Consider the following 26,483-nt stretch of genomic DNA (forward strand, 5'->3'; position numbering starts at 1 on the left):
GGCTGAGGTTCTGTCATTTGACAGGTGGGGTTTTGATCCAGCAGATAGAAGCCAAACTGTCCAGGTGACTTCACGTGGAGTGGGAACTGCACGCCGGTGGGCTTGAGGCCCTTCTCCAACCAGGCTGCACCCTGGAATTACCCAGGAGTTGTGCCCGGTGCCTCCCCCGGGGATTCTGATTTAATTGGCATGGGGTGGGATGGACCAGGCAGCAGAGCTCTTTAAAGCTCCTTGGGTGGCTTTAATGTACAGCAACGCTTGACACCAGTGACTTGGGGGACATTAACATCACTCATGAGGTTCCCCTTTGGGATTCCCATAAACATTCAAGAGAAAAGGAAACTCTGGAAGGGATCTTACATTCTGTGTGAGTAGGTGGTGGTTCAGAGCCATCAGGGTTTAGATGTTTGTACAAATGCCTTTATATTTGCAGTCAGGATGTTTCAGGGACATTACCCAGATAAGTATTTCCACAGTTCTTAGATCTGGGAAGGCAGTCAGACTGACAAGCCGAAGAGAACAATTGACAGACCCCCTTGTAGGGTGAGTTGCTCACCTGTCCAAAGCAGACAAATGGAGGTTTCACTTTAAGATTCACAGATTCACTGTAGTGATCACAGATTGCACAACTGTTGCACTACATACAAAATGGTCCTTCAACTAGAATGAGCTATTTAGGGGTATTTATTTTCACTTCTTTCATCTTTAACTTGGGAGAATGCAGATTTGATTAATATTTATCGAATATCTAATAGGTACCAGTCACCGTCGAAGGTGGTTTACTGAAAATTAGTATATTTAATCTTCATGACAACAACTGGTCAGTTAGGTCTTAAGAGCAGCTATTTTACTGAGGAGGAAACTGGCACACAGAGAGCTAACTCATTTACCTGGGGTCATACAACAAATAGACCTGGATGGGTTTAGGACAGATTCCAAGTTCAGGGTTTTTTTTCCCACCTCACCAAGCTGCCTTTCTTCCACCTCTACTTATTGACTTAAGAGTATCCCACAGTTTAACTTTCATTTCCAGGTTTAGTTTCATAGGAGCACTTATTTGTGATGAATTTCTTGAAATACCTTTGGAAAGTTGCTAAGTATACAATCCATCTGAATCTAGGCTTACCTACAGTATCCCGTACTATAGATAATTCTGGGATAGAGAATTTTTTTCCACCTAAAATTATTTGAAGCCTCAATAAATAATATCTTTTTAGAGTCAATACTCTTGAGAATGTTGAAATCAAATCTCTAATTTCTTCAGCTAAGGAGGTGGTATTTTTAAATGACAGTGATTCTAATTACTGTACTCTACCATGTATGAATTGAGAGAAAACTTGCCATGTCTATTTCTCAGAACCTGTGGCTAAGGCACACTTTGATAATTTTCAGAACCGTACAAAAGAAAGTTTAATGTTTTCTATATGATGAGGTAGACGTGTAGAGAAGAATCAAACGTGTGTCTAAAGTTATAATCTATGTGCAATTATTGTACATGGTTAAGAATTTTAGATCCCCAACTAGGGATCTAACCCGTGCCCTCTGCATTGGACGCGCGGAGTCTTAACAACTGGACCACCAGGGAAGTCCCAAGAATTTTGGATTTTTAACATTCTCAAGAGCTTTCATCTTAGAAAACCTTATTCTATTCACTGAATCCTCCCCCCACAAAGAAAACATTTGTGTCATAAGTTATCAGTACTCTGAAAGCTCATATCACCATAAGGAACATACTCAACTACTTGGAAATAGATAGAAAAAAATGCTGTTTCCAAAAGCATACATTAGTACTTAATTTCAAGCAATTTACACCATGTTTTTCAGAGTTAAGCAAAAAAAAAAAAAGTAAATTCATTGACAATGTTCAACTGGACATGAAAATAAAACACCCAGGTATCATTGGCAGAAAGTGATAGGATTGAAGCTGACTCCAGGTTCTGCTTCTAACATGAATCTTTTGTTCAGAAACAGTATGTGCTAGTTGATTTTGTGATATAGAAACTTATATGACAGAACACTAAAGTCTTCTAAGCTGCCTTAAGACTGACTTGCTCCAATCTCTATGCTCGTCAATATCTTAATTTTACTTTGACTTGAATGTATATATTCTATGCCTTCTCAGCACTTTTAAGTGCTTTTAAGTGATTCTTTCCTAAGTGTTTTCCTTGGTTGTGATTTATTATGATGATTTAAGTGGTGACCTACAGGAGTTAAACTTCAGATCTGCTTTTAAAAGAGAGATGATTCCATTTCTATTGTTCATCCGAATATTCTAAGGATTTAATGATTTATGCAATCAAAGCTCCTTTTTCTATCATTTTTTAAAAGGCCTCCCTCAACCTAGAAATTCCGTTTGAAAAGAAAATGCTTTTTGATTTTAAATTGCAACAGAAGCTTCAGCTTATGCCACAGAACACAAAAGTGACTTTTTTAAGCCTTTTTTTTTTAAGTAAAATGTTAGTTGCACCATTAGTTTCCCAATGACTTAAGGGTTGCAGTTCAAAGAAAACCTCATGCCAAACTTATTTATTCCAAATATGTTTTTCTGATCCCACTGTCCAGCATCCCAACTCTTCCACCTGTTTCCAAATGTCAAGCCAAACAACCACTAGGGTTGATAAAGAAACACTTAAATCTACCCTGCTGGTCAGCACAAAAGACTCAGAGGGACGCCAGAACCCCTAGCTCCGCCCTAGGAGTAAACCCGAGCTCTGTGGACCAAAAGAGTCTGGGGTCCCTAAATGAACCCATGATCTTTAACGTGAACAAATGATCCTCCTGCTAAAACATGCCCAGCACCTGCATCCAAAAAACATCATTGCCTGACCCTGGGGGTGTAGTTCCAGGGTTCTGGGAGAGGTGCCCAAATGCAGTGGGCTCCTGGAGAAATCTGTTACCACAGGAATATTGAGAAATCCAGTTAAAAAATTCACACTTTACAGTCAGTCAACTTCAAAAAGTCACGCTTTCCCTTTCAAACTTTGAACTAGGTGAACAGAGAGATGATTTGATTTGTGGTTCTGCTGCACAGAAGTTACACATCATTTAAAATAATTTTTTAGAATTTATTTTCAAATGTTTAAAAGCACCCATAAATTATTTTTGTGTTTTATTGACTTTCAGATTTACTTGATTCTTGAAACATTATTATCTTTTAATTACTATGAGCTTGTCTTGAGTTTCAAAGTATCATCTGACAACTGATTTAATTTTCAATGTGTAAAATATGGGCTTTCTTCCCACAAACATAACTGTTTTTTTTTTAAGTGAAATCTGGGCAAGATAATTATTACACTCAATTTTTACCAAATGAAATCTTTAATGAGAAAAGCTTTTTGCTATAGCTTTGTGAATTGTTCCAACTTGCAATATATAACTCAATTTATTTGTAGATGCTTATGTTAAAAATTTCATTATATTTTAGACAATAGGTTAGGTGGACTAAACCCAGACATTTATTGCTTTACAGGAGAGATCTACACTATTATTTTTTGAAAAATATGCATAATAGCTCTTCACAAATGTTCACCTCATTAAAAAAGAAATGCCATTTCACTTTAGCTACAAAGACCTTTCCTTGACAATGGGACGTTGGCTACAATGGTCTGTTTGAAATATTTTTCTCTCTCTCTCAGATACATTTTTAAAATACCTCTACCTCCAGATGATTGGAAGATATATGATGTTTAAATATGTAGGGTTTTTTCCATGGTTATGCATCAGTAACACAACAAAGGTCAGCTTTGCTATGTTTTGCATGTGATATGCTCGTATATCTGACTACTTCTACCTGTTTAGCCTCACTTACTGCACCTTCCCAGATTTCAGTGTGTTTGTCCTTTACAAAGCATCCTCTGCTGGGTTAGAGCCATGACTTTTTGAATTATTAACATCTGCACAATGCCTCCCAGAAGCGAGAGAATACAGGTACTGAATTATCCTGTGTGTCTCCAAGTCAGTCTTCACACAATCTTGGCATCTGGGAAGCAGAGAAGGTAGGGCAACTGACACTGGACATGGGAGACCCATGGGTCTGCTCGTGCACTTGTGGTATCTCCCTATACCAAAGATTCTTTCTTTTACTTTTATTTTGTGTGTGTGTGTGTGGTACATGGGCCTCTCACTGTTGTGGCCTCTCCCGTTGTGGAGCACAGGCTCCGGACGCACAGGCCCAGCGGCCATGGTTCACGGGCCCAGCCGCTCCGCGGCATGTGGGATCTTCCCGGACTGGGGCACGAACCCGTGTCCCCTGCATCGGCAGGCAGACTCTCAACCACTGCGCCACCAGGGAAGCCCTTTCTTTTACTTCTTACTATTTTTTAACTTACTATGTCATGGGCGATGTTCCAGGCCACGATATAGATATCCTTCATTGAAATGAGGCTTGTGGATATATGTTGAGCAACAATTACCTAGATCATTTGGTCTTGTTTTTTCCTACCATTTCTCATCATCTACACCCACATTTTGTATTTTATAGAGAGTTAAGCTATAAAGAGGAAATGAGAAGGAACCCAGTGAAGGAAGGTTTGCATAGACTGCCTCTTTTCTAAAGATTTTTCAGACAAGCTTCCCACATGTCATGTCCTCCCTGGTTTACTGCACTTCCAGCAGGAGGACGGACTGTGGACCACTTGTAGTGTGGGTTCTTTCATCCCCTCTTCTGAGTCCCAATCCCCAAGGACAAGAAAAGGTGCCCTTACTACTCTTTTGAAGAGAATCAAATAAGTAAAACTCAGCTGAATTCACTGTGGGCTCAGGAGAGTCCAGAGCAGAACTCTCAGGAAAAGAGGAAGTTTGGGGATTGCAGTTTGCCTTCCTTGCCAAGAGAGCATTCAAAATCTCAAGAGGTCGGTGAGGCCAGGATACCCAAAAGGAGGCCTGAGGGGGTGAATCAGGTTCATTCATGACTGGGGATAATGATAGCTTCTACTTCACGGCATCAGAATCGGTAACAGAGTTCACCAAATAGCTGTTGATGAATGAATAGAATTGTGGTGAGGATTAAATAAGTTTTCACACACTCGTTTTTACAGCGTTTGTGGCACTTATATGCATGTTAGGTTTGGTTTTGGTTATTTTGTTTTTGTTTTGTCTTATTTGTTTTCTGAGTGCTAGAATTAGGACTCGTATTTACATCTTGCAGTTCAAGCTTCTGATCTGTAATAGAATTATCTTATTCCATGAAATCAAATTTAAAATGCTAGAAGAAGCTCAGTTGACATAGGCAAATCATGGATCACATTATAGCAATTTTTTCAATGAACTTAGGTAGAGCAGCAACCAATCTGAAGCTGGTTAGATCAGAAAACAGGTAGTGGGGAACGCATGTCTTGACAGAGCAGTGAGAGGCCATATCTGCCGTTTAGCTGCCTGATTCTTGTCTCTGTTTGCTGTGTGCTGCAACAACTATTTGGATAGTGTTTTCAAGACTTCTGACAGACTTGAGAAAATGCATGGGCATTTTTCCATCTGGTCAGTAAGGGAAAACCTTGACCGGATAAAATAACTTGGATGTTCTACCAACCATGATAATTCAGTTGCTTAGTGGCCACTTCTTGTTTATTAGCCACAAACCTCTCCATTCCTCAAAGGCAGGTATTCCTTCCCTTCTGCTTGCACAGTGTGTGTCATGGACTCAATAAATGCAGGCTGAAATAAACCATAAAGCTTAAACGAGGCTGCAGCTGCCTTCCAGGCTCTAAGAACAGGTGATACTCAGGCTAGACTCTTGGCAAGCACGACCCCAGATTTCTCATTCTCACTCCTCCATCCTGGAGTCATGGGGGGTGGCATCCCTTCCTCCCATAATAAATTTAAAACGAAGTAAGGCACTCCTTGGACAGACTTTTCTTTTGAGAAATTAGCTAAAAGTACAGCATCAGATATAGCATCCATTTTTTTTAGGCTTCCATTTTTGAATTCTTCACTTTTTAATATATATCAACTACTTTATACTTTATAAATACTATGCAAATTTATATAAATATCAAATACTTTATATAAATCTCAATCTCTCCCTTGAAGCCAGTAACCATTCATAGGTCACAGAGTCCTTGGAATTGAAAGCTACGACTTCTATTTTCTTCTCTGTTAAAATGTACTTCGAGTTTTCTTAAGAGTTAAAAATCCCTGCTCTAGTGTGTTCAGTTCATCCAACATATAAAACTATCCAACAAAACAGTGTTGGATCCTTCCAAAATCCACTCACAGATCCTTTTATGGGATGACATTCCCCAAACAAAACTTCAGAATGCCCTTGTTTTATCCAAACCCCTAGAGAGGATTACATATCAAAGACAATTAAAACTTTTTAGTAGAAATGGGGCCAAAATGCTTCAGATGAATAAGAAATACTCTAGGTCTTTTCCAAAAGCCAATGAACTTGGACTTTTTCTCCCTCCTGTGTTTTTATAAAAAAAATTTTTTTAAGTTTAACTTATGTTTTTCTTAACTATCTCAGTGTTGTGGTTTAGGCCATGGAAGGTTGACTTCCTTCCAGAAAGGCATTTCCCACCCTGAAGTGAGATACTGTGACTGTTGCTCCAGAGGCTTCTGGATCTGAACTTCAAGGAGTTAGGTTCCCCCAGGGGTCACTGCACCCTGTTCAGACGCCCTCTCTCCTCCCACCATGGCCCTGGCTCTCTCCTCATCTTGAGGATGCACATGTTCTCCTTCAGGCTTTTTTTCTTTTCCTTTCGAGTTAATGCTCTTGGTGGCTTTATATTTCCATTGTTTCATGTTGTTGATTTTCCCCACTTATGAATCATGAGGATTAACCAAAGTCAAGCTAAAGTCCTGATTTACCACATAGTAAATACTCAAGAAACCTTTGTTGACTTGTATTTCTTTTAAGCTAAAGGGACAAGTTAAAGTAGAGAAGGCACCTTCTTCTCCTTACCCACTCCTAGCCATGTTAGGACTTTTTACTCTGTTGGACCACATGAAACTGTGGCTATTTGATGTTTTCAACTACAGAAATGGCAATTTCATATGATTCAACTAACACCATGCTGCTAAGCAGCTGGGCATTCTGTTTGCAGAGAGTTCCCACACTCATTACTAGGTGACCAACCAATGGTCCTGGTTAGCCCAGCACTGAGGGGCTCCCAGGAGATGAGATTTCAGTGCTACAACAGGAAAAGATGCCAGCAAACTGAGACTAGTTGGTCACCCTAGTCGGTATACTACAGTCAAATTCTGCTTTCTGTGATTTCTTATTTCCTAAATGTGTAAAGAAAAGAATTTCCAAATTTATCATAAAAATATAATCATCAGTAAGATTTATTGAAGACCCACCATGCACAGACACCTCAGTTAATTTGTTTAATCCTTCCAATAATTCTATGAGGTAGGAACTCTTCTTATCTCCATTTTACCAGTGGGTGAAAGGAGGCACAGAAAAGCAAAGTTGCCTGACTGGGGTCACAGAGCTTGCAGTGGTGGAGCAGGGAGCTGAGCGCAAAGAATCTGAATCCAAAGTTAGTGCTCAAAGGAGAAATATTCACTTCTCCCTTCCTTGGGTGTCTATGGTTTCTGCAAAGTCTGCTGATGAAAGTGGTCTCTGAGGAAAAGGAATGGATATAGTTTTCTCCATCCCTCTCCAGCTTTAGTCTTCTTTTTTTCCCTCCCACTTCCACACCCTGGATATTTACTTTCGTTACAGCCGCTTAGCCTTGGTCATGCTACTGCCTCGCCCCAACCTGGTAGCATTCTCGTCACCTTGTCCCAGGTGCACACGTCCGGCTCTTAACATGAGGTGCCACCCTCTGTCCACTAAGCCTGTCCCTCGCCTCTGCCTGGACCACCACTCCCTACAAAACAGTTTCATATGTGGCCCATACCACCCCTTGGCTCTGCTCCCACTACTAAGGGGCAGAGGGGAGGAGGGCTAAGCATCAGGAGATGGGCCTGGTGCTAGATCTTGGAGAGTGTTGAGTCTTCAAAGTCATGCTAAGCAGTTTGGCTTTTATTTGACAGACAGTAAGGAGGCAGCTAAAGTTGACGGGCAACGGCAGAAGCACACTGTGTTTTAGAAAGATAAGTCAGAAGGTGGACTGGGGCAGGGAGTCTCTAGGATTGCTTTCATTATATGAGAGCCGGCAAATTCTGATGCAATAGCGCTCAGCGTATACTGTGTGGCACCGAGACAACTAGTCAATTAGATGAAAGAAATCATCCTAATCCAGTTACATCAGGCTTGTGATCATGTTCCCTGATTTTCACTCTCCTAAACCGACAGAAAATGCTAACGATGAAAAGACACAAGTGGTCAACTTTTGTCAAGTGTCAATTGAATACTATTTGCTGTACTGGATCCTCCTGTGCTCCAATACGGCTAATATGTTTAGTTAAAATGATAGTCTATTAATCTTATGTTAAGGCATAAAAAGGAATGACAGAACATATTTCATGCTATCTATGAAAAATGGTGAAAAGCAAAAATGAAAATGTTAAATCTGTGAAGAGGAAACAGGTCATCACTGTTCTGGGTATATTTGTGGATTCCAAGTAGATTTGCCTAAAACTGCATGGAAGGAGTTTCAGAACTGGAAATGTAAAACCCTACTTTAAAATAAGAAAATATCTCCCCAAATAACCCTGGTCCCTAATACGGGGTAGATCTGCTTGAAATGAATGCAACAATTGTCCGTGTCCACATCCATAGTTCCGCAAGGGTGCCCAAGCCCTTCACCGCACAGGAAGCTTGATATATATTTCAACACATAAGATAACTTATACTTTGCACTGAGACTTCCTTGCTAAGTTCAAGATCCTTACAATGGCTGCCAACTCCTAATATTTCAAAGACTGTCTACATTAATATCTTTCAAAGCCCCAAACCTTGGCAAGGAACAAAAATTGTTTTGAATCTGCTTCAAGAATTAATATTAGAGAATAGGAGGTTTTCCTCTCAGCAAATTGAAGCTGAATAAATTGTTCTCCGTCTCCTTAGAAATGGAACTGATTGCTGGAGGTGAGCACGGCTGGGAGGGGGCAGCATGCAATGCTGGGGAGGGGTGTGTGTGGGCTCAGAGGGGCCTTTGTTCTCTTAAATTATTGGCAGATCGGTTTCTTTAAACCCAGTGTAGATGCTAAAATACAGGAAGTAAGTATATTAGCTTGGAGTTACATTAAAGACAGCTGGAACTGCTGGACGATTACTGCCTATTTTCTTTGATTACTGCGTGCCCACAGAGCAGCCTGCTCCCAAGCATTTCTGGGCGGTTGCTCACGTCCTCGCCACTATGACAGGTGAATTGAAACAATCCTGTGTAGACCTGCATTCGGGCTATTCCTTGGAACAAGACAACAAGCCCAAGAGACATTTCCTTGTGGCGCTTCTGACGACTGCTTTGTCACTCCCTGCCCCATACAAGCAGGGATTCTGTGGTTTGATGGTTTGGTGCCGTTCCCCCTGTGGACTTAAAAGACCCAGACTTCAAAGCCACCTGCCAAAAGCTTTTGGTAATGGCTTTGACTTTGTTATTTTTTCTATTTATAAAAATAACATAATTCTTGTAGTATACCAGTAAATATAAAACAGAATAATGAGAGTAAAAGAAAATCTTACTGCCTAAAAGCAACCACTGTAACTGCTAATACTTTGGCTTTTTTTTTCTTTTTTCTTTTTTTTTTTTTATGCTGATCTGTTGCAAGCTGCCTTTCTTTCAAATCATCTCTTCTCTTTGCCTTTTAGAATATCATTATATTCCCAAAGAACCAACACAGTGTCTCCATTCCTGATCAGAACAACTAATATTTAAACTAGTATTTACCCACAATTCCAGGATTTACAAATGTATGCTAAGAATTCATTGCATATTACCTGAACTTGGTATTTTTTTCTGCTAGTATTTCTTAGCTATTTTAATTTAGTCAAGACTAAACTGTGTGTGTACAATTTTGTATCCTGCACCATCTACTTGACAGTTACACACTAAGCATCTCCCTTTAATTTTAAGTCTTCTTCTTTGTTTTGTCATTACTGGCCAAAGAGATGTATCTAGATCCATCTACTTTTCTGCTCTTACCACCTGTGGATTTTTATCATTTCATTCTTTCTTATTTATATATCAGATTAAATCAGATGCCACAACAATTTATTGGCACCATCTAAGTGAAAGGGTATGTTTTAAAGGGATAAAATTGTTCTTCATTATAGACCCAGAAATATGCTCTTAAGGCTGTAATGACATTTGAATGCTAATTCCTAAAGTAAAAGAAGAAATGGTTCCCCAAGAGACTCACAGAGCAAAGAGAAGATGGTAGGGAGATTTGAAGGATGAGATTCATATGCTACTTCAGCATTCTAGAGAAAGCATCCACCACTCATCTGACAGAGCCAGGGTCCTTACTTGTCACTTGCTATGTGATCTTAAATATGGCACTCAACAATCTGAGCCACAGAGGCTTCATCTGGGAAATGGGAGAAATAATACTTACCTCACGCAGGGACACTATTTAGCATGTAATCGACGCTTGTTGGAGCTCTGTCCTTACTATGCAAGATGAGGTCTTTTTCATAATGGATTTGTGTGAATTTAAACAATATAAAAATAGACAAATGACATTTTCAAAAGCCTTAAAAACAGAAGAACCAGTTCCTTAACTGCATCCTCCTTTAGCCAGCATTTTTTAGAACAGGTAGCCATATTTTGCCTAGGCTGACAATTTCTTTTGACATCTGTATAGCATTCAGTATACTTTGTTCATCTTGGTTGAGTATGGATATAGGTCTCAAGAAATCTAATTCCATTCATTGGTCATAATGATGGGCACTCTGGAAACCCAAGCGATTAGTATAGATAGAATTCTAGGGTCTTGTTTCAGAAAATATTATGCAAAAACTGATTTTAGTACAGTCAAGCATTTTTGAAGCAACTATATACGTATGAAGAAACAATGTGGCCACCACACATTCTTCCCTGATTATTAAAGCTGATCCACTTTCTCCTCTTTCTGCCCATTCTCCAATCCCATGCCACCCTTGCCTTCAGCTTGACTTTGATACCTGAGACTGTTAGCTGGATGGGGAATCTATTAACCTTGATCCCTCAACTCAGTTCAGCCTCTATCCTTTTCCTCTCCTGTGAGAGCAGGGACTTGGATCTCCTTAGGGACTTCAGTCATCTTCCTCCCCCCTGTGTCTTCAGCCTCTCGATCCCTTCTAGCTATTTCTCCTCAGCCCAGGGTTTTTCATCACAGACAACAGATACATTCTTCAATCCACCTCTTTACTTGGTTTCTCTGAGACAGTCAGTCCCCTCCCGGTCTTCCTCCTTCTTTCTGGTCTTCCCTTTTCAGTCTTCCATCTGCTCTGCTAAGGCATCCATTCCCTGGACCACCCAGGGAATTCCCTGGTGGTCCAGTGGTTAGGACCTGGCACTTTCACTGCTGTGGGCCCAGGGTTCCATCCCTGGTCGGGGAGCTAAGGTCCCACAAGCCACACAGTGAGGCCAAAAACAGAAGGAAAAAAAAAAAAGGACCCCCTCAATATCATGTCCTTTCATCATATCAAAGAAATGTAACATTGTTAGATTTCATTGTTTGACTTGGGTAAAGGAGACGTCTATATTCAACTCTTTCTTCTTTTTACATAGCTTATGTGGCAGAAGTCAAAATAAATATATGTACCATAAATATTTTGTTTCTTTCTCATTACCTTCTTACCTTAGCTATACACAATACACACAATCTTGTCATGATTGTTTGTCTTTCAACGATGAATAATTGAGAATCCCTATGTGCTAGACATTGAGGGGATTACAGAAAAATATAATGATAACAGTTACCCTTCATTGAGCCCCTCATATTTGCCGGAAGGTTTACATAACAACAATGTTGCACAGTAAGTATTAAATTCTCCAATTCTACATGGAATAATGTTGAGGCTTCAAGTTTTCAACTTCACACAGCTTGCAACCAAAGAGCTGGGATTCAAGCTGTGTCTTTATAACCCAACACTTTCTTTTTATGACTCGATGTTAAGTGTAACAGTTCCTAAGAGGTACAAATTACTAGGAGGGGTGATTACTGGGGTTAGCTTTGAGTTTTGATAAAATTAATTATATGGGTTTTTAAAATTTATTCATTTGCTTTTCTAAAAATTAAGAAAAATATGAAGTTCTGCACAGTTTGAGTTTTGTGAAAAGTAAAAATAAGTCACTCCTATCCACATTTTTCATTTTAATTTAGATATCAGTTTTTTCCTACCTTATGAAATTGTGCATTTTGGAAGCAAAGATAAGCATTATATTAAAATACATTCAGAAAAGTTAAATGCTGGCCTTTCGCTGGTCACGCCTAAGAGCTGTAGAGTAGGAATTTTTACATGATTCAGGACGTGTTGAAGCTGTGTCTCCCTGACAGTTCATTAATTATTGACATTTTCTCTTTTTCTCTCCATGGAATTCTGGGACTGGAAGAGACCCTGTTATGTAGGCCCCATAGGAAAATAAGCAATGACCTGAGAACCAAATGAAATCCGGGCAGGCCCAATGAGAATCAGGTGTGGGTAACGAGAGGCAGGCAGTTGGCCTAATGGGAAACTTTACAGATCCTGTTTCTTTCTATGACCCTTTTTCTATTTTTCAGGGTAATCTTTTAGGTTGTGTTTTACTGAATTTTTAAGCATATTTTCACTTATGCTTTTTTATATTCTCATAAGTTTCTAATGTAGTGAATATAATGGCATGAAGTGGCAAGGTTGTGCCACAGTGTAGGTAAATATCCAGGGCAGTGTTAAAGTAGCACAGGGAAATCCTTGTTAGATCTGGTTGTTTCTTTGCCACTCCGGTGCCCAGTCTTTTCTGACCTTGGAAGCTGGTTATAATTGGAGGGAATACTAGATGCTTCAGGTCTTTCTTCTAGGTCAGGAAAGGCAAGAAAGGATGATATATGAAGACTCAGATGAACTGACAATATGATGTAGAGGTGGAGTTTTATGGCTGTTTCCAAAATCAATGGACACGAAAACTGGGACCAATTAAATACCTGTCATGGGCATACCAGGGAGAACTTGTGGTGCACATACTAGGTTTTGACCATTTCTATGTAACAAGACTGTAAATTTCTCTATCCAACTATTATTTCCTTGAAAATAAGAATTATGTTTTATTTCTTATTGTATCCCCAGTGACTAGCACATCTTTAACATAAGGCAAACAATATTTGGAAATAAATGGGAATTGAATTAAGAGGATACAAATAATGATTTTAAACTATTTTCAAGTCTAATTTCCGGGCTAGACTTGTCTCCTAAATAGTTCTTACATGTGAGCTACTATATCTACAATATCTCAGAAAACATTGGTGGGTTCTAAGTGGGGAAAGATGTATCCCCTGAGAAATTTAGACTTCAGGCTTGACCTTATGAGAGTTTATGGTTTAAATTTATACTGCCTATGATATCCACAATACCCAAACTTAAAATATAAATTAAAATGTGGTCCAGGTTGGAAATATGCGTGGAACAACTGGTAAAAACAAAGCATCTTTGGCAAGCCACATTCTAGACAAAGGCCACAAAGTTGTCACCAAAAAAAAAAAAAAAAAATTTACTTTATTTTCTCATTTTTGCTTCCATCTTTTTTTTTTTTTTGCGGTATGTGGACCTCTCACTGTTGTGGCCTCTCCCGTTGTGGAGCACAGGCTCCGGACGTGCAGGCTCAGCGGCCATGGCTCACGGGCCCAGCCGCTCCACAGCATGTGGAATCTTCCCAGACCGGGGCATGAACCCGTGTCCCCTGCATCGGCAGGTGGACTCTCAACCACTGTGCCACCAGGGAAGCCCCAAAGTAAATTATTAAAATGAGACACAGACAGATCAAAGCATTTTAATTTAAGTTATTGAAAGGGCGTACTAACAGAAATTCACTTTACATAAGATATGTATGTTATAATAGAATGCATAACTTCCAACCCAGTGGGAAATAAAGAAGGAAAAAAGTCAATCAATACAAAAGCAGGCAGGAAATGGGAACAACAACAACAACAAAACCCCCAAAGCATAGAAGAGTCAGAGTAATTTGAAAGCAGACAGTAGAAATAAAATCAAATACATTAATAGTGAACAAAACTGTAAATGGACTAAACTCATGAGTTAAAAGGAAGGGACTGTCAGATTTAACTTCAAAATTTTTTAATTGAAGTATTATAGTATACATAGGATAAATACATATAAGTGCACAACTTGCTGAATTTTTGTGAACTGAACTCAACTGTGTAAACAGCACCCAGGTCAAGAAGCATTATCAGCACCTCAAAAGCCTCTCTAATGCCCCTTACAGTCACCTCCCTGCCCTTCCCCAAAAGAGTAACCACTATCTTGACTCTAACAGCATAGATTAATTTTTCCTTTTATTTCAGAAGACTTCTAAAGTACAAAAAATAAACAAAGGAAAAGTTCGATCTATTTGACTTCACTAAAATAAAGAACATTTGTTCATCAAAAGACATCATAAAAACAGGAGAAAGGCTAGTGATAAACAAGAGGAAATATTTGCAATTTGACATATAACTACCAAAGTATCATATATTCCAGAATATATAAAGAATTCCTACAGATCAATAAGAAAAAGATAAACTACCCATTGATTTGAAAACTAGACAAAGATATTAGATATTTCATATGAGAAGAAATCGTAATAGTCATCAATATATCACAAAATGTTCAAATCAGTGGTCACATAAGGAATTCAAACCATTCTACTAGGTTGAAAAAAATTAACATATATAATTGAGTGGTTAAGAGTACAGATTCTGGAGTCAGCCTAGCTGGGTTCAAATCCCAGATCCACATACATAGTTATTTGGTCTTGGGCAAGTTACTGTACTTCTTTGGGCTTTGGTTTCCTCATTTATTAAATGAGGCTATTAATTCTTCCTACCTCGTAGGGACATTAACCTCATTAGGATTATTTTATTTGTTTAGGCCAAAATCTTTGTGTCATCTTTGACTTCATCTTTGGCCTTCAGCAAATCATCTCACTTCTATTTTAAAAATATATTCAGAATGTTCTCTCCTCTCACCAGCCCCATCACTGCCACTGTAGTCCAGGTTCACTGACATCTCCCACCTGGACTATTACAATAACCATCAGACTGGCCCTTCTACTTCATCACTGGCTTCTATTTGCAACACAGTAGCAAGAATGATGGTGTTAAAGCATAATCAGAACCATGTCACTCTGTTGCTCAAAACCCTCCAGTGCCTCTCATCTTCCCCAGTAAAAGCCAAAATCCTTCACTAAGTCCTTCAAGTTCCTAGAGCACCGTGTTCATGGCTCTCATTCTGATCTCTTGCATTCTGCTTCTCTGTTCCAACCACACTGGGTTCCTTGATATTCTTCAGAGCCTTTGTGTTGCTGCTAGCTCTAATCGGGCTGTCTCTCTCCCAAATGTCTACCTGGCTTGCATTTTCACTTTTTTTTTAGATCTTTACTTTGTCTTTACTTTAAGTCAGTAATAGTTTCATTGGACACTATCTAAAATTTCAACATCCACCTTGATAATTATTTTTCAGCCTCCAGTGAGGGGAAACCAAAAGCCAAAACTAATCCGGAGCTATGGAAATTTCTGGGACAAAGTCAGTGAGAAGAAGGGGGTGGTTCAGCCAACACACTGAATAACCCCACTTTTTCCTACTTACCTTCCTGTCTCGGCCACGTGGCACGTCAGATCATTTCTGACCTCTGCACTTTCACTCTCAATATTTCTCCATCAGGTTTTGCCCTCTCCTGGGGGGAGGGGGGTTCATTAACTCTAGCCTTCATTCTTGCAGGCAAGAGTATCAGGACTTCTGTCTAACAGCTGTGGCTCTCATCTCCCTGGCAGCAGAGTGAACTCCTTGGAAGGGAAAAAAAACCTTGCTATTTTATATCTTTCTTCCTGCTTTATTTTTTTAACCTTAGTTCATATCACTAATATGCTATATATTTTAGTTGTTTATCTTGTTTAATGTCTCCTCTACAGAATTGAAGTTCCAAAAGGCAAGTGTTTTTGTCAGTTGTGTTCACTACTGCATTTCCAGCACCTAGAATAGTGGCTGGTACATAGTAAGTCCTCAATAACTTTTTGTTGAGTGAATGTATAAATGAATGAATGAATCAGTGAATGCCTAGTTTGGGCAAGAGTGTGGAGCAACTGGAACATTTACACATTGCTGGTGGGAGGGTAAATTTGAGAAGCAATTTGACAGTACCCATAGAGCAAAAGATCGATGTCCCTTCTGACCTAGTAGTTCCACTCCAAGTAGATACTCTCTGGTTAAGTGCTTCATACCTGCATCAGGAGACAGGTACAAGAATAGTCAAAGCTCCACCGTTTATAAAAGCAAAGAACTAGAAACAACCCAAATGTTCATCAACAGTAGAATGGATAACTGCATTTCCATTTCTTATATCATACAGCTGGGAAAATGAATGAATCAGAACTCTAGCAAAACAACACGATGAATCTCAAAAACAAAATATTGAGCAATATATTCAATGTGATTTCATTTATATAAATTTGAAAAACATAACAATAAATTTGAAAAACATAACAACAAAATAATATATTGTTTAGAGATATTAAGATTTGCAGAAAAAGTATAAAGAACAAGGCCATAAGGTACACAAAATTTAGGATAGTGATTACCACACAGACAGAAAGGAAGGGATGGGATCAGAGGAGCAGAGAGCAATTCTGAAGTATAAAGGCCATGTTCTTTTTCTTTAACAGTATGGGGAATGTGTAGACATATGTTATATTATCTATTTTTATATTTTATAGTTATAAGTATTCCACATCGTCTACTCTATATATAACAAGAATAATTTTAAACAAAAATCTAAAGAAAATGGTTAAGGAAAAAGGTAGGCTATTCATTGAACAGTAATTCCAATTGGTCAATAAACATGAGAAGTTGCCCAAACTCTCTATTAATCAGGGCTACAAATAAAACAATAATAATATAATATTCATAAGATTGACAAAATTTTTAAAAGTTGACCAGGCTAGGTGTTTTAAGGTTTTAGGGAACCAGATATTCCAATAAACTACTCATGAAAAGGTAAAAAATATACTAATTTAGAGGGCTATTTTGTAGTATCTATTAAATTAGTCATATGTAAACCTACAACCAGCAAATTTTTAAAATGATACTATATTTTCCTTCAGCATATTTTCAAAATAATACTGTTTTTGAAAAACATGTACAAAAAATATATTTTAATGAGAATACCTTTCTAGATAAAAAATAGACTACATGGGATGGATGTGGGAGGGACCAGGAGGAATAGTCAAAGGGGACTCTATCATCTGAAATGTTCTAATTATTTCTAAGCATATTTATGTATTGTTTGTTTAATTGTATTTAATTTTACCAAAGAAATACAATTAAAGCTGCACATCAAAATTTGCAACTAATTAAATGTAGTATTGAAATGAAATTAGAGCATTTTTATCCTTTAATGTTTATGTTAAAAACTACAAAGGGGCTTGGCCCGTGAGCCATGGCCGCTGAGCCTGCGCGTCCGGAGCCTGTGCTCCGCAATGGGAGAGGCCACAACAGTGAGAGGCCCACGTACCGCAAAAAAAAAAAAACTACAAAGAATTTAAATTTAATGAGTAAAAATATCAGCTTAAGAGTTAAGAAAAGCAACAAGCAGAACAAGTCCGAAGAACAAAATTAAGTAAAAAATAAAGGTAAAAGCAGTAAAAAGGAAAGAAAATAAATGGAAAGCAAAACTACAATAGAGAGGATCAACAAAGCCAAAAATTGTTTCTTTGAAAAAAACCAATAAAATGGACGATCTGGATAAGGCAAAAAAACCCCAAAATTAACAATGTTTAAAAAGAAAAGGAGAACATTACCATGGGTGCTGTGGAGGTTAAAAAGATAAGAAGATGTCATGCACAATCGATGCAAATAAATCTAAAAACTTAGGTGAAAAGAACAATTTCCTAGAACCATATAACTTACCAAAACTGTTTGAAGGGGCTCCCCGTTTTTTGTTTTCCGTTCCCCTCCCCCTCCCTTCCCCGTCCCGGAAGACCAGATCCTGAGGAGACAGCTGCAGTGGCAGCTGCTGAGTTCTCGGTGAAGGGTTTTCATTTCTCCCATCCCCTTCTCTCCCCACCCCATCCATTAATATTATTCTTTTGAGGATTCTTCATTGTCAAGCTGCCAAAGTGGAGAGTGCGATGGTAGAAGCGGCTGCTTCTCGTTTCAGTGCTTCTTCGGGCGGAGGAGAAGTAAAGGTGCACCTCAGCACTACCCCAAGACTGCTGGCAACAGCCAGTTCCTGGGGAAAACCCCAGGGCAAAACGCTCAGAAATGGATTCCTGCATCAAGCACTAGACGAGATGACAACTCCGCAGCAAACAACTCTGCAAATGAAAAAGAACGACATGATGCAATCTTCAGGAAAGTAAGAGGCATACTGAATAAGCTTACTCCTGAGAAGTTTGACAAGCTATGCCTTGAGTTCCTCAATGTGGGTGTAGAGTCTAAACTCATCCTTAAAGGGGTCATACTGCTGATGGTGGACAAAACCCTAGAAGAGCCAAAATATAGCTCCCTGTATGCTCAGCTATGTCTGCGACTGGCAGAAGATGCACCAAACTTCGATGGTCCAGCAGCAGAGGGTCAACCAGGACAGAAGCAAAGCACAACATTCAGACACCTCCTAATTTCCAAATTACAAGAGGAATTTGAAAACCGAGCCAGAAACGTTGATGTCTGTGATAAGCATGAAAATCCCCTCCTCCCCGCGGAGGAGGAACAGAGAGCCATTGCTAAGATCAAGATGTTGGGGAACATCAAATTCACTGGAGAACTTGGAAAGCTTGATCTTATTCATGAATCTATCCTTATATGTGCATCAAAACACTTTTGGAAAAAAAGAAGAGATTCCAATTCAAAGATATGGGAGAGGATTTAGAGTGCCTCTGTCAGGTAATGAGGATAGTGGGACCTAGGTTAGACCATGAACGACCCAAGTCCTTAATGGATCATGCCCGAATATGCTCCTTGATGTTAAGTAAGGAATTGCCGCTGCAGGATACTGTAGAGTTGAGAGAACACCACTGAGTTCCTCGCAAGGCTTTTCTTGACAGTGGACTAAAGATGATCAATCAAATCCGTCAAGATGCATTAAAAGATCTAGGAGTGTTTATTCCTGCTCCTGTGGCTCAAGGGATGAGAAGTGACTTCTTGTTGGAGGGACGGTTCATGCCACCCAGGGTGAAAATGGATAGGGATGCACTTGGAGGACTTGCTGATATGTTTGGACAAATGCCAGGTAGTGGAGTTGGTACTGGTCCAGGAGTTATCCAGGATAGATTTTCACCCACCCTGGGGCGTCATCGTTCAAATCAACTCTTCAGTGGCCACGGGGGACACATCATGCCTCCCACACAATCGCAGTTTGGGGAGATGGGAGGCAAGTTTATGAAAACCAGGGGCTAAGCCAGCTCTACCATAATGAGAGTCAGGGACTCTTATCCCAGCTGCAAGGACAGTCGAAGGATATGCCACCTCGGTTTTCTAAGGACAGCTTAATGCAGATGAGATTAGCCTGAGGCCTGCTCAGTCTTTCCTAATGAATAAAAATCCAGTGCCAGATAACTGTGATTCCTCCTATAGTGCACAACCACCACGCACTCAGACACCACCTCTGGGACAGACACCTCAGCTTGGTCTCAAAACTAATCCACCACTTATTCAGGAAAAGCCTGCCAAGACCAGTAAAAAGCCACCACCATCAAAGGAAGAGCTGCTTAAATTAACCGAAACCGTTGTAACCGAATATTTGAATAGTGGAAATGTAAACGAAGCTGTCAGTGGTGTAAGAGAGATGAGGGCTCCTAAACATTTTCTCCCCGAGATGTTAAGCAAAGTAATCATCCTGTCACTAGACAGAAGTGATGAAGATGAAGAAAAAGCAAGTTCTTTGATCAGTTTCCTCAAACAGAAAGGGATAACCACAAGTGACAACTTCATACAGGCTTTCCTGAATGCACTGGACCAGTGCCCCAAACTGGAGGTTCACATCCCCTTGGTGAAATCATATTTAGCACAGTTTGCAGCTCATGCTATCATTTTGGCGCTGGTGAGCATTTCAGAACTAGCTCAACCGCTGGAAAGTGGCACCCGTTTTCCTCTCTTCTTACTTTGTCTTCAGCATTTAACTAAATTACAAGATTGAGAATGGTCAACAGAGCTTTTCCAACAAAGCAAGTCAATATGCAAAAAATGCTCCCAGAAATTGATCAGAATAAGGACCGCATATTGGAGATCTTGGAAGGAAAGGGACAGTTTCTTACTCCCACTCCTCCAATTGGAGAAGGAACTGTTAAAGCTAAATAAAGTTGGATCCATCTCCTCAAACCATATATAAAGTGGATTAAAGATAACATCTCTTCCAAACTTCATGTAGATAAAGGATTTGTGAACATCTTAATGACTAGCTTCTTACAGTACGTTTCTAGTGAAGTAAACCCACCCAGTGATGAAACAGATTCTTCCTCTGCTCCTTCCAAAGAATAGTTAGAGCAGGAAAAACAACTGCTTCTTTCCTCCAAGCCAGTAATGCAGAAATTCCTTCATGATCACGTTGATCTACAAGTCAGTGCCCTCTATGCTCTTCAGGTACACTGCTACAATAGCAACTTCCCGAAAGCCATGTTACTTCACTTTTTTGTTCACTTCTATGACATGGAGATTATTGAAGAAGAAGCTTTCTTGGCTTGGAAAGAAGATATAACCCATGAGTTTCCAGGGAAACGCAAAGCTTTGTTCCAGGTGAATCAGTGGCTAACCTGGCTAGAAACTGCTGAAGAAGAATCAGAGGAAGAAGCTGACTAAAAAAACCAGCCAAAGCCTTAAATCATGCAAAACATACTGTTGCTATGATGTAACTCCATTTGACCTAACCACTAGGAAAATTCATTCTGCTCTAGCATTTTCACAATATTTAAAGCAGAAGCAGGTCAGTTAGGATTTCTTTCTGCATAAGGTCTTTTTGCAGTGTAATGTCTTAATCATAGTCTACCATCAAATATTTTAGGAGTATCTTTAATGTTTAGATAGTATATTAGCAGCCTGCAATAATTACATCAAGTTCTCAAGCAGAGGCAGTCTATTGCAAGGACCTTCTTTGCTGCCAGTTATCATAGGCTGTTTTAAGTTAGAAAACTGAATAGCAACACTGAATACTGTAGAAATGCACTCTGCTCAGTAATACTTGAGTTGTTGCAATATTTGATTATCCATCTGGTTGTTACAGAAAAATTCTTAACTGTAATTGAAGGTTGCTGCCGTAATAGTATATTGCCTGTATTTCTACCTCTAGTAATGGGCTTTATTTGCTAGATTTTAATATCCTTGAGCCTGGGCAAGTGCACAAGTCTTTTTAAAAGAAACATGGTTTACTTGCACAAAACTGGTCAGTTTTGAGAGATCATAAATGCCCTTGAAGTGGTCTTTGTGGGTGTGAAACAAATGGTGAGAATTTGAATTGGTCCCTCTTATTATAGTATTGAAATTAAGTCTACTTAATTTATCAAGTCATGTTCATGCCCTGATTTTATATACTTGTATCTGTCAGTAAACATTGTGATACTCGGAAAAAAAAAAAAAAACTGTCTGAAGGGGAAAAAGAATTAAGTAGACCTATAATCATTAAAGAAATTGAATCAGTTGCTAAAAATCCATTCACCAAAAAAAAAAAACAAGGCCCAGATTGTTTCATAGGTGAGTTCTATCTAACTTTCAAGAAACAGATCATTCAATTTTATACTTACCTTTTAAGAAAAAAGATAAAGGAGGAATGCTTCCCAAGTCATGTAATGACACTATTAAAATACTCCTGAAATAAAAACCAGTCAATGGCAGTAATAAAAATGAAACGTGTATGCCAATCTCACTTATGGACATAGATACAAAGATTGTGAAAGCAATATCAGCAATCCAAATTCATCAGTGTAAAACAAAAGTACGTTATGACTGAGCTGGGTTTGTCCCAGGAACGTAAGTATGCTCTAATATTAAAATATTGTAAGTATAATTTACCACATAAACAAATGAAAAGAAAATATCTCAGTAGATTTAAAAAAAGCATTGGATATGAAAGATTCAACAAATATTTATTTTAAAAATTCCTGGCAAAGTATAGAAGGGAAGAATTTCCTTTATCTGATAAAATGTATCTGGTAAAAAGCCATAGGAAACATCATACATGGCAGTGAACCTTCAGAAGTGTAATCCCTTTTAAATTGTTTAAGTATTCTTCTTTTGATGTATGTTTTGGTTGTCTTCCATATCTTTTTATTTTAAGGAATGAACATCTTGATGTAATCTCTGTATACTTGTCACATTATTTGCTTAGGAAAAATTCCAAGAAGTAGAATTGTTCAGATCAAGGTTTTACGTCTTATAAATTTTATTAAATTTTTCCTAAATTTCCATGAAGGAAGATTGTGCAAACTTACAGTGACACAGGCAATTCCTTAGAGTTCCCTTTTTATTCACTTTGTTTATTCAATAGATATTTATTGAGCGTTATGATATGCTAAGCTCTCTGCTGGGAGTTGGTGTTCAGTGACAAACACAACAAGTGTGCTAGGCGCCCTTCTGAAACTTACAGATTAGTTTTGGGGTCATCTGTATATCTTCTTAAAATTTATTTATTTTATTTATTTTTGGCTACGTTTACTTGGGTCTTCATTGCTGTGCTCGGGCTTTCTCTAGTTGCGGCGAGCAGGGGCTACTACTATTCATGACGGTGCACGGGCCTCTCATTGCGGTGGCCTCTCCCATTGCGGAGCACAGGCTCTAGGCACATGGGCTCAGGAGCTGTGGCTCACGGGCTCTAGAGAGCAGGCTCAGCAGTTGTGGCGCACGGGCCTAGCTGCTCCGCGGCATGTGGGATCTTCCCGGACCAGGGCTCGAACCCGCGCCCCCTGCACCGGCAGGCGGACTCTCAACCACTGCACCACCAGGGAAGCTCTGTATATCTTCTTTAAGAAATTGCTTGTTTGTGACTTATCTATTTTTCTGAATTTTTGGTTTGATTTTCCAGAAGTCAAAATTCTAGGATATTTGGCATCTGAAGTATAAGGGGTACAAGGAATGAAATCTCTTGGGGTACAGTAACTTTGTTTTCCAAACCAAAAATAGAATAGAGGATAGAAAAGCACAATAGTACTTAGATGGGGACAAAAGAACAAAGTGTCTGAAAATAGGTCGGTCCTCAAAAGTCTGAAATATACGATTTCCTCACCCATGGAAAGGGAGGAAGTTCCACACGCAGAGAGGCCGAGGGCATAGGCCATAGACAACCTCATATCCCCAGTTTTGCCTTGAGCAGGCTTTTCAGTAGTTTGACTCAAATTAAACTCAGAAACCCCTATGGAGGAGAACACTTCAATACCATTTATCATTCTCAATCAGCAACTTTAACTTTAAAAATAATACAAAACTCAGTGATGACAAGATAGCAAACTAGCTTCAGCTGCTGGCTCCTTCTTCCCAAATGAAACCTGGAGAAACTACATGATTGAGAGAAAACATGGAACCAAGCAAGTAATAAAAACTATAAGAACACCTGGAGAGGCCAGAGGTGGTCAAAGTGGTATGAAGGATGGCCACACCTGCACAGCAGCGAAAGCAGGAGTCGGAAGAGAGAATCAGTTAGAGATTTTAACTTCTGCATCTGCCTCTTGCCCTTATTGTTTTGGGGTGATCTTCGCCCGCCTCATTGCAATAGCCTAGAGCATCCATCGTGGTAGCCCTGGAAGTAGCATCTGGGCAGTGAAGAAGTTGATAAAAGTGAAGGATGACCAGTTGCCCTGCCTTTGAGCATCCTCTGTCCTCCATCTCCTGTGCCTCCAAACCCTCAGGATGACGGAAAATGACCTAGAGAGACTCTGCCTCTTCCCAGTGTTGCTATGTTCTAAGGGTTTAAGGGTGAATCCCTGACAGTCGAATTGCCAGAGGAGTGAAACCAATTCAGTTTTGGGGGGTGATCAAAAGTTTGATGGTGCTGAGGGCTTCCTCCACCCTGGAGCTCATCCCCGCGCATCTCCTAAAATTCACTGAAGGAACTCTAGTATGTGTCCCTCGTAACATTTCCTCATAACATTGGCAGACAGGATGGACCCCAGGAAGATATGGGCTCACAGGCCAAAATAACAAAATGCCCAAAAAAGCACAACCACTTAAAACAGAGACCAAAATCTGGACATAGACCACAGAAGCAAAACTATTGGAAACGGCAAGCCAACAATTTAAAATATGCATAATTAGTATCCTTAAAGAGATAAAGAAGAATATTAGTCATTTGGAACAGGTACAAGAGGTTGGAAAAAATAATCAAATGGAAATATTAAATACAAAAAAGTGTTAAAAGAGAGAAAAACAGGCACCACTTTTATCTAAAACAAAATTAGCATCAGTCAATTAATGGAAAAGTCAGTTAAAGCAAGGAATCATTTTAAAATGACACAAATGCCTCCAACATTTAATCATCACTTACATAAATGCATATTAATTTGCCAATCTTTTGATAAAGATTCAATGCTTTTTCTTTGAATCTTAGGGTTCTAGGATGCCTTTCTTGCACAAAGCACACCCAAAATATATCTACCAGAACTTCCAGTTTCTATTTCTGTGTCTTTAGTTCAGAGCCAAGAATTAAAGACATCAGCAAAGCATATACGTTAAGAATTTTTCTGTATTTAAACGTTTTATAGTTGTCCTGCTCACCACTAATTTAGTATCATTTTCTATGCAACTAAATTTTACCAAGTTTTTTCTACATATTTAACTTAGTTTTGAAAAACATCAACTCTTTCTTTCATAGTCACACTTAATCTACGTAGTTAAATTAGCAATTACAAATACCAATTTAAAGCAAAGATAAACAGACTTTGGAACAAGTGGAACTGACTCTCATTAAGCCTAAAAATTCATGTGGTAAGAAGGAATGGAGGGTTAAACTAGAGAGTAGAGACTGATTAAGATCTTCTAGTGCATATCTACAGCTGAGTCTTTCCCTCGGTATTTGAATATGATTTGTTTTGCATACAAACTCATTCTGAACATCATCGAAAATACACATGTAGCCCAAGAGAACTTTCTGAGGGATCTTTGTGTGGTAACTCTGAAATACCCAAAGAGTTTGGAACAAAAATAAAATTAGCTCCAAACCACCAAAGTAAGTCAAAGCTAAAACTCTCATACAGAATCGATTTATGCATGCCTGGTTTTTACGTGAAAATATAATTGCCTTCCTTGGAAACAAAGAGAAATACATGCACGTACTGTAATCATTCATAATTTTTGACATTTTACTTATATTGTCAAGGGTGTGCAGTAGCTTCAATACAAAGAGGCTTCAGGGAGGGGGGCTTTATAAATCTTGCTGAAAAAGAAGCTCAACAAAGTTAATCGGTGTAAAATAAGAGTTTTCTGGAGTTCAGTACAAGCACTGACAATCTACATTCACTACATTTTAACTCTCCATTACAAAGAAACAAGGCAAGCAAACTTAATTTTCATCAGCTATTGATTTAGTGATATTCGTGCCTTCATAAAAATCATTTGCAGCTGTTTTCTAATTACATGGCATTATTCAATTGTCATATATTTTTGTCTCATTTTCATTGATTTCTCTGATTTATAAAGACTCTTTCGCATGTTCCAATTTCTTATCATGTTTAGCACAATGTTCTACTCTAAGCTTCAAACCTTCTATTGAATGCCTTTCCATAATCTAATCCACCATAGTTCAGAAATTGAATTCAAAATCTTCTTCCTAATTAAAATGCTTTTTAACCCTTCATTGTGATATTTTCTTTGTCAGTCAAATCAATGAACTCTTTAACCATCTGGAAAACAAAAAATTAAGAGTTTGAATATTACTATTTACGTATAATATAAAGTTGTGTTATATACTTGTATCAGACTTAAAATCAGATTGAAATACATAAGAAAAAATATATACCTCTTTACATTCTAAATTGTGAAAAACCTACCTCCATGTATTGTACAAGAGATGACCTCAAAGCAAAAGGAAAAGTTGAACAAAGAGTTTGGTCAGGTTAGATAGCAAATCAGTTGGATTAGTCTTCAAATTACTTTCCCTCAAAAATAGGAGGTGGGGTAAGGGTGGTAAAATAGTTTTTTCTGAGAAGTTCTGGTTACTGTCGTACCATTACAGTAAATTATTCAAAATTATCTCATTCAGAAAGTTTATCAAAGGAATTCAAACATGATAGATGCACTAACATAAATGCCAGTGTTTATTAGGTGTAACATAACATGAAGCAAAGAATCTCTGGAAATTTTCAAGCTAGCTTTACAACTAAGTGTTATTCCAAACACATGCTTCAACTTCTCAATCTGAAATACTGAGGCAAAGCCTTTCTCAGTGAATACTGGTTTGGTTCTAGTGTTTTGCATTTGTCCTGATATTCTATGCATTACATTGTGA

At 38.7% G+C, this 26,483-nt stretch overlaps 1 protein-coding gene and 1 pseudogene across 10 annotated transcripts in view; both read left to right on the top strand.

Annotated features, from left to right (window-relative positions):
* Positions 1 to 26,483, top strand: part of SLC9A9 (solute carrier family 9 member A9) — a 656,685-nt gene that overhangs the window by 408,720 nt on the left and 221,482 nt on the right. The gene's annotated exons all lie outside the window — the stretch shown is intronic.
* On the top strand, positions 17,698 to 21,630 carry LOC105748431 (eukaryotic translation initiation factor 4 gamma 2-like; annotated as a pseudogene).

This window comes from Orcinus orca, chromosome 5 (genome assembly GCF_937001465.1).
Source record: "Orcinus orca chromosome 5, mOrcOrc1.1, whole genome shotgun sequence".
NCBI lineage: Eukaryota > Metazoa > Chordata > Mammalia > Artiodactyla > Delphinidae > Orcinus > Orcinus orca.